General features: G+C 42.3%; 1 long non-coding RNA gene across 1 annotated transcript in view; it reads right to left on the reverse strand.

Annotated features, from left to right (window-relative positions):
• Nucleotides 1–3,994, reverse strand: part of LOC310758420 — a 45,822-nt gene extending 41,828 nt beyond the window's left edge. Inside the window, exons 1-2 of the long non-coding RNA XR_014545765.1 lie at nt 3,514–3,994; nt 740–1,539 (exon numbers count right to left, since the gene is read on the reverse strand). This is a non-coding gene — a long non-coding RNA (uncharacterized lncRNA). The remainder of the gene's footprint in view (nt 1–739; nt 1,540–3,513) is intronic.
• Between the last annotated feature and the right edge of the window lie 4,965 nt (nt 3,995–8,959).

Consider the following 8,959-nt stretch of genomic DNA (forward strand, 5'->3'; position numbering starts at 1 on the left):
CAGTTCCATATAGTCCATCAACTTCATTGGCCATTCTTCCCGGGTGGGTAGATCTTGTGTCTTCCAATGAATTCTCTCCATGCATTTTCATCTCCCCCCCAATACTTCTCCATACTTGTCTTTTTTCCCCCTGAGTCACCTAACACTAAACATTTCAGCCTTAAGACCTGGGGAAGGTGTCCAAACTGCTGCACTGTTGTGGTTCCCCTTCTCTTCACAATTTACAGCCCTGACATCCTTTTCAAAGTGGGATAAGTAGAACAGTACATGGCATTTCTTAAGAAGAAGAGACTGCTGGATCAGGCCAATAGCCTATCTAGTCCAGCATCCTGTTCTCACAGCAGCCAACTGGACGTTTATGGGAAACTCAGTTTCAATTTCAGACATACAGGCATTATGATAATGCCTATTCTGTATTTAGTCCTTTTCTGAAATAATCTATAGCACAGAAATTCCTACCCCCAACCCTCAGTGTTGCATACTGAGTTGATGCTTTTATTCAGCTATCCACCAGCTATCTTTTCCTACTTGATCCTTTTGGTTACTATGTACATTTGTTCTGCGGTATTCAGTTCAATCTTATAATGCACTTCTACAAAATAAAAATAAAATAAAAAAGAGGCTATCCACCATAAACACCAAGATCTCTTTCCTGGTTAGTCTTCGCCAATTCAGACTGCATCTGTGTAAAGGTTTCCCTCTGCCCCGATGTGCATGAATTTGTGCTCATTGTATTTACCTTTCCTACAGGGATCTGAAGACTGTGCCTTGTTGCCTTTCCTTTCCTTTCAGAGCTTATCTTGGCTTGGAGGCTTCTTGCATAAGCATAGACACACCTCTCCAAATGTCATTTTCATATGCGACTGTTCCCAAGACTGTTTTGGCTGCTCCAGACTGGCTTCTCTTCAGTTCTTCTCAGCTTTCCCCCAGAAAAATCAGTTTAAATGCAACTCTGTTGCCTTTTTGATGTTTCTCCATTTTTCATGAGTTGTCTTGGCACATTGGTTACTGCCATGTGGGTTCTGCTTTTTCTAATTAGAGACAAATGGATTTTGCCACACTTGAAATGGGAAACTTTTCCTTCCCAGAAGCTGGAATTGTTGTATGTTAACATTGCTGTGAGTTTGGACCATTTGTCGTTCAAGTGTCAGCGTGGGACCGTGGGAATTACTTGCACTGACACCATCAGGAAAAAGATACCCAGATATTAATTAAGGGGTTTGTGTGGCATCTTTGCTGAACTACTGGCAGCAATGAGAGAACAGAAAATGCAAACTTTATAAACACTTTAATCATGGCTTCCTGTGTGCATATAAAACAGGAAAGCTTCAGACATTTTCCCAATAGGAGGAGAGCTGTTTCTGCTTCCATAGGAACACAGGAAGCTGACACATCCTAAATCATACCATTACTCCATTTCACATAGTATTGTATACACTGACTGGCAAGGACTCTCCAGGGCTTCAGACAAAGGATATTCCCAGCCCAATCCAGAGATGTCAGGGAAGCGGAAGGCTCAATTTTACATATGTGGTGGACCTGTAAGAAAATAAAGGAATTTTGGGATGTACTTTATAATGAGCTCAAAAGAATGATCAAAGTATCCTTCATAAAAAAAAACCGGAGACTTTCCTCCTGGGGATATTAGGCCCAGACATACCAAAAAGTGCGAGTGAAATATTCTTGTATGCCACGGTAGCTGCAAGAATATTAATCGCTATGAACTGGAAAGGAGAGAGAATTCTGACAAATCTGGAGTGGCAAAGTAAACTGTTGGAATATGCCAAGTTGGCAAAAATAACAAAAAAACTGAGAGGTCATACTGATCAAACATTTATTAGGAAATGGGACACGAGTAAAAAATATCTTAAGGATTACTGTAAAAATATGACGTCAGTGGCAGGCCTTGAATGACTTCTGTGGTATGATGGATAGTTATAAGAGAATATAATATTGATGAAAAGTAACAAAAGACTAGATACACTAAGTGGTAGATGCATGATGGGGTGGTGGAAAGCCTTCAGAAACTCAAGAAGAACTTATTGTGATGTGGAATAACAAATATTACCATTTTCTTTTCTTTCTTCTGGATAATCTTTATGTTTGTTATTTCTTTTTAATCTCAATAAAGCATAACCTCCTCCCCCCCGAGATGTCAGGGATTGAACCTGGGACCTTCTGCATGCAAAGCAGATGCTGTACCACTGAGCTACTGCCCTTCCCCATATAGAGGGAGGAACAATATCTCTTTCTGGCAGCAACCTCTGTGCCTGATGGGTGCTAAACTGGGCAGTTTTTTCAGGTGGCATGATGGGGAAAGAGACTGAGAAAGCCCTCTGTAAAAAGAAAGACTGAGAGCAGTCCCACTCACATGTCATTTTCACATGCACACACATAGAGGACACACACACAGGTGCACAACTCCCTGTTCAGGTGTGATATATATGCCAGCATGCAAACCAGCCCACCAGAAGCACTTAAGGCTCCCAAGTCATCATTAGCAAAAACTTGGGACTGATCTCTTTTATATGGGAAACACCTCCTAGTTGCTCAGGTAAAGGTAAAGGACCCCTGACAGTTAAGTCCAGTTGCAGACGACTCTGGGGTTGCGCCGAGGGAGCCAGCGTTTGTCCGCTCCACAGACAGTTTTTCCGGGTTATGTGGCCAGCATGACTAAGCCACTTCTGGTGCAACGGAACACCGAAACCAGAGCCGTGCACGGAAATGCTGTTTACCCTCCCGCTGGAGCAGTATCTATTTATCTACTTGCACTTTTTGGGGTGCTTTCAAAGTGATAGGTTGGCAGGAGCTCGGACCTAGCAATGGGAGCTCACCCCGTCGCGGGGATTCGAACCACAGACCTTCTGATTGGCAAGCCCAAGAGGCTCAATGGTTTAGACCACAGCACCACCCGTGTCCAAGTTGTTCAGGTAACCAATACTGTATCAGGATCAGTTGTCAATAAAATGAAGCCCATCTCCCCCCACTTTGGGATTCCTGAGAAAATAATCTCTAATAATAGGCTGCAGTTTTCATCTGATTTAGCAATGGAAGAATTTGTCAGTTTGGTTCTCTCAGTTTCCTCATGTTTCCAGTCTTAAATTCAGTTCTCCACATTTCTGCAGCAATTTCAATTAAAATAAAAATTTCTCATGAAAATTGCTCAGTGTTTTAGTGCAAATTTCTCCTCATAAACACATTTTTATATACAGTTTTGACTAATGAACACATTTTTGCAAAAGTTATTTCCCCTAATATATTTTACAAATATATTCCTTTTTATGCAAACTGCTCCCCTAATATAAGCACTTTTGTGAACATTGTTTGGCTGGAGAACTGTTTCGTAAAATTCAGATAACTGTGATTTTCAAAGGATGGCTGTGTTTGGATTCTCATATTGTTTCAGAAACTGAGAATTTTGAAAGCTTTACTTCTAAGTGCAAATTGAATCAAATTTCTCCCCATCCCTAATATGAAAATTTGCAGAGGCTTATAGATTTTAACCCTTCTTACCTCCAAGTCTGTTGTTTCTCCAGAGCGACAGTGAGACAGAACATGTTGCCCTGCCTAAAAAACACCTGTGGTTGAAATCATCCAGCCTCTACCTTGTCCTATTGACATAGCAGCCAACACCTTTGGCAAATGGCTTCAGCCCAGTTGTTCCTAGGATGGAAGCTCCATTCCAAGGTTCCAGCATTTGCCACCCAACTAACTCCATCTTGGTCTGATTTCCACAGCTTTGCAGAACAGGATGCCTATTATAAAGCTTGCCAGAAGAACGTCTGTGGCAAATGGCATAACGCTAAACTCATGAAACCAGAAGACCTGCTCTGCACAAAGGAGTCCTATGAAAATGTGCCAGTACAGGAGAATGCAGAAACTCCTTGCTCCTATTTGATTGCAGTTCTAACAGGAATTATCTGTCACAATCGGACACAACTTGTTCTTGTGGGAGATGCTCCAGTGCTCTCCTAAGGAACCACCACAATGCAGGCTGCAGAAAACACTATCCAAGTTACACCCCTAGAGATGTTCCAGCTCCTCCCTCTCAGAGAATATGCCCAGGCAGGAAGCAACAACCACTCACATTCCTGAGAGATGATGCTTTGCACAGAGAATGTCCCAATCCCCAGCATCTCCAGGTAGGGTTGGGAAAGAAACCCCTGCCTGAAATCTGGAGAGCTACTGCCAGTCAGTGTAGATAATACTAGGGTACAGGGACCAGTGGTTTGACCCAAGTCAGCTTCCTCTGTTCCTTTTTGGAAGCCCACAGAATGGTTAGAAATAGTGGTTGCAATCAAAGCTACCAGCATGAGTTTGACCAAACTGCGGGAGACAGTGGAAGACAGGAGTGCCTGACGTGCTCTGGTCCATGGAGTCACGAAGAGTTGGACACGACTAAACGTCTAAACAACAAAAGTGGTTGCAAGTCACCAGAGTAGAGTATTTCCTGATGCATAGTCTACCCTGGCCTTCAGAGGATTTTGCAGTATTCATCATAATAGTATATTCTTGTTTAATTTTATTTGTTGCACTTGGTGTGTTGAGTAGTTACCCCTCAGAAAGGAGGATGTAGCATTAGCTGTATAAAGGGCTTCTAAGTGTGCTGGTGAGGAGAAGGGAGAACTAAAGCCCAGCGTGGTGTCCAGATACTCTCTTAACTGCAACAGAAGGGTAAATGGACTAAGAAAATGTTCACTGAGTTTTAGTATGCAACAGAGAAGTCGCATGATTTATTCACTTAACACTCAAGTCCTGGGCTTGTTGATTTGTTGAACATTTGACCACATTATTATTGACTAAGAATGGCCATTTTATACTAAGGATGAACACAACCCGCACAAATGGCTGCTTCTACTCAAATCAGGGCCAGTCTGGCCCAGGCACGCTGAGTCTGTATTGCTGCTTTTTCATTGGTGAGAATGAGGAACAAATTCTTTATAGGCTGTGGTGACCCAGGATTGGCTAGTGAGGTCAGCTGCCTATTCCCGAGGCAGGCTGGTACTGCAGCCGAGATGGTATGCTGGCTCTGTTGGTGCAGCAAGTAAGGCAATGGCTCCTGACTGCTGAGAACCCTCAGATCACAATGTACACCTCCAAGGACCTTACAGGTCCGTGTTCATGCCAAACACATTCCTCACCAAGCTAATGGGAGAATGTGATTTGAAGGAGCGAGAAGGGTTTTGTTCACTGATGTTGAGGTACAGTGGTGCCTTGAACTATAAAGGCAGCCTGCTTTTCAGGCGTTGGGTGTGTATCCAGTCCTTACTCTTTATACTGTGCCTGAGCCTGGTTGCAGCTTGCAGTTTGCTGCTGCAATACAGATAAAGGAGTAGGGATGGATAAGCATAGCCGGTACAGGCTGTATTGTGCAGGAGTGATTGCAGAGTATTCATCGTTTGTACTCCGGGAGAAAAAACTTCAGCTTTTAGTGGTACAATCTGAGATGGAGTCACTGAAAAGCCCAAGGAAGAGCAAATGACCATCTTGAAATAAAAGCAGCAATATCTAAAAATTGGCATGCACACATATAGAGGGTCACAAACGCTAATGATGGTGTCAATCACTGTTCTGGTGACATTATTTCTAACACTGCATCCATTTGCAAGGGTGCAGAGGCTTTCAGCCACCTGGGTTTCTGTCAGGATGCTTAAAAGGCCTATCTATTAATGTTAGTGAAGCAGCAAAGTGATCCAGTCATTGAATGAGTGTCTTGCGCCACTTGTCAATGATCAATATCTCCAGATCACTAGCAAAATGTACGTTTGCCACCCTTTGGTTTACCAAGGGAGAAACGTGCAGAGTAAAATGTCCCTTGTTAAAGTTTGCAATGCTCTATTAAGAAACATCATAAATGTTACATAAGAGGTGTTGTTGTTTCTTTACTCTTGCCTTATAAAAGTTTATTTGCTGTTGCTTTTTTGTTGACTGCCATATTCAAAACAATCTTGTAACATACCCACTTTTGTCTGCTATGGTTCACTCACAAGAACAAGTTATCGGGGCATGAATGCCATCAGTTTTGCTAACAATGCTTCTAATGAAAGGCATGTGTATGAGTGGGTAGGCAATGTACATTTTCTACAGTCCTATGCCAAAACAATGACCACAAATTATTTGACTACATCTGGGTTGTTTTTTAAGTGTAATTAGAAAATTCAGGACCAGAATGTGATGACAGTTTGAAGACCAAATTGTTTTCATAATGGACGGAAACAGGACAGAGAGCTCTGTTGTCACCAGGGTGGGGAAGAATTTGTATTTGTATTTACATCTGGCTAATTCTGAGTTCCTAAAACAATACACGAACCAAAACGCAGCTTCAAAGTTTTGAAATCTGCACATCTCTGGAATTTGGTAATGCAGTTCTTTAACAAAAAAAAGTCTGTGTTAGGGGGATATGCGGATAAAACACATAAATTTATACCCCACCCTTCTTCCCAAAGGAGCCTAGGGAAGCAAATGAACAAATGATAGAACAATTGAAACATTTTTAAAGATCCAATACAGGTGCATACAGAGAATGATATCTACTTAAAAGACTTGTTGGGAGAAGAAGGCATTTAGTAGGAACTGAAAATACAATCCAGACAGTGCCTGTCTAGTATTTAACAGCAGGAAATTCCAGAGGATGGGTGCCTTAAAACTCCATCTTCTGCAGAATGGACCTCCTTTTGAGATGGTATCTGCGGGATGCCCTCCCCAGCAGAGAGCAGGATTTGATTGCTATATAAGGGGAGAGATAGTATTACAGGTATCCATATATACAACCATATGCCTTTCCACCATTGGGTTGGCATTTTGCTAGGAGAAAATTAAGCAGATTATTTGTTCTATGCCCACTGCCCGTGTGTGAATCAGCTGTTTTGTAAAGGGGTATTTTCAAGTGCAGCATCAGTTCTTGGGATTCTATATGAGGGTAGTCCACTCATAATTCACTCCCCTGCCTTTTAAATTTGATATTGGATATATGCCATTCATATGCATGATGAAAGTTCAGCCAACTGAACAGAAGCAAAGATAAATAGTAATAGATGCTTGTGTTCAAACGTCCCGTAATTGCAACATGTTCGGTAATGACAGGGGCCTCTAGGGGGTGCCACTTGCCTCCAAGCATGATTCGTTGGTCTTTGAGGATCTGGCACACTCTCATTCCTCCAGCTTTTGGATCCTTTTCAGATGCAACAGCCCAGTTCTTTCTCTATGAAAGACGTTGGCTGGAGGATTATACACCACACCTGGAGAGCTTCCTTCTCCCAAGTCCTTACCCAGGTTGCTAGCCCGCTCTCAAGGCAGTTCACTGAGGACAAGGACATTCCATAAGGATCACCTCAGCCTCCCCAGCTGTCCTTTCGGCAGAGCACATACAACAAGCACATGCACTGGTCACTCAGATCATGGGACGACACCCAAACCAGAACAATGAAGTGTGCAAAGGCTCACAACTTTCTCAGACCAGAGGCTGGGAGACATCCAAGGAATGCAATGAGAATATGATTCTGCTGGGGCAATGCCAGGGTCTCGGGGCTCACATGCCCACATGATGCTTAATATGCAGCGCATTTCCTCTAGGCTTCGGTTGCCACGCCAGGTCTTAATCTGTGGGCCTAGGAATTAGGAAAGAATCCAACTAAAGGGAGTCTGGGGTGTTCATAGGGGCCTTTCTGAGGCAAAAGATAGGTCTGTCTCAAAACAATATCTCTTGAATCTCTCCATTGTTTGGCATGCAGAAAGCCTTTTGGCTGTAGATCCATAGCAAATGCTGCTAGTGGTCTGCCCTGAACGTGATTTGCTCCTTTTCTTACAACTGTGTTTGTGTGGAGGAATGAGAAAACGGCCTGTGCTCTGTTCTTCTCCGGAATTGCTGGCTAGTTGCTTTGCTGAAATTGGCAGTCTTGGTGCAATTACCACATGCCTTTAATAAGGATGCAGGGGCAGCTGCGCCTGATTTGCATAATAATTTGAAATTTACATATTTCCCTCTTTGTCAAATGCCCTCATCTTACTTCCACCCACACACCCCGACATAAACTGGGGGTGAATGTATACTACAGTGGGAAGTCAAGAGAACTCAAAACTAAGCAACTGAAGAATAAGCAAAACAAAAAAACAAAACAATTCTTTCATAGAGTTTTACCATCCCTTGGTACTTTTAAGATGACCTTAAAGACCTGAAAGACCTTAAAGACCTATCTTTCTACATTGGCTTTTAGTGGGCAATCTGTGTTGAAGTAGTGCTGTGTTTTGATTATACTGGGCTATTGTGAGTTTCGTGCCAGAAAATGAAACGTTCCTTTTAACTGTTTCGTATATTATAGTACCTTGGGGGGTGGCGGCATATATTTATTTGTAAACAGCTTGGGGTAGAGGTTTCCTTTTAAAAGTGAGCTATATGTTTCTTAATCAAATTTTAATCAAATCTCTGCCAATAGGCATTTGCAAATATTTATAGATATTTTAAAGGAAAGACTTTGTTTCTGTTTTTTTAAAAAAGTGTTTGTGGGGAAATAAATGCTTCTTGTAGGCGGAACTACATATATGTGTGAATCAGAACCTTCTTGCAGAACAATATTCAAAACCTTGTACTGCTAAGTTGCAACTAAGCATCTTTTCTAAATGGAGATGGAGAACCTATGACCCACCAGATGTTACTGGGCTCTGTCAGTACCTCAGCCAGTATGGCCAATGATCAGAGATTATGGGAGCTGCAGTCCAACAACATCCAGAGGCTACAGGTTCCTCAACCCTGTTATACATTTTTACAGTGTTCCAGAGAAGCCTGAAATAATTTGGGACATTGGGAAAACATGGCTGGCATTCTATTCTTTCACACTTTGCATATTGTTTGGTGTTTACTTTTTACCTGCCCAGCTGGCACAATTACACATCATGAATGCAAATCAAAGCTTTGGGAGTCAGCAGTGATGCTGCTAATACTTAATATGAATACCAGGCTCAC

This window comes from Podarcis filfolensis (assembly GCF_964270895.1).
Source record: "Podarcis filfolensis genome assembly, chromosome: 3".
In the NCBI taxonomy this organism is placed as follows: domain Eukaryota; kingdom Metazoa; phylum Chordata; class Lepidosauria; order Squamata; family Lacertidae; genus Podarcis; species Podarcis filfolensis.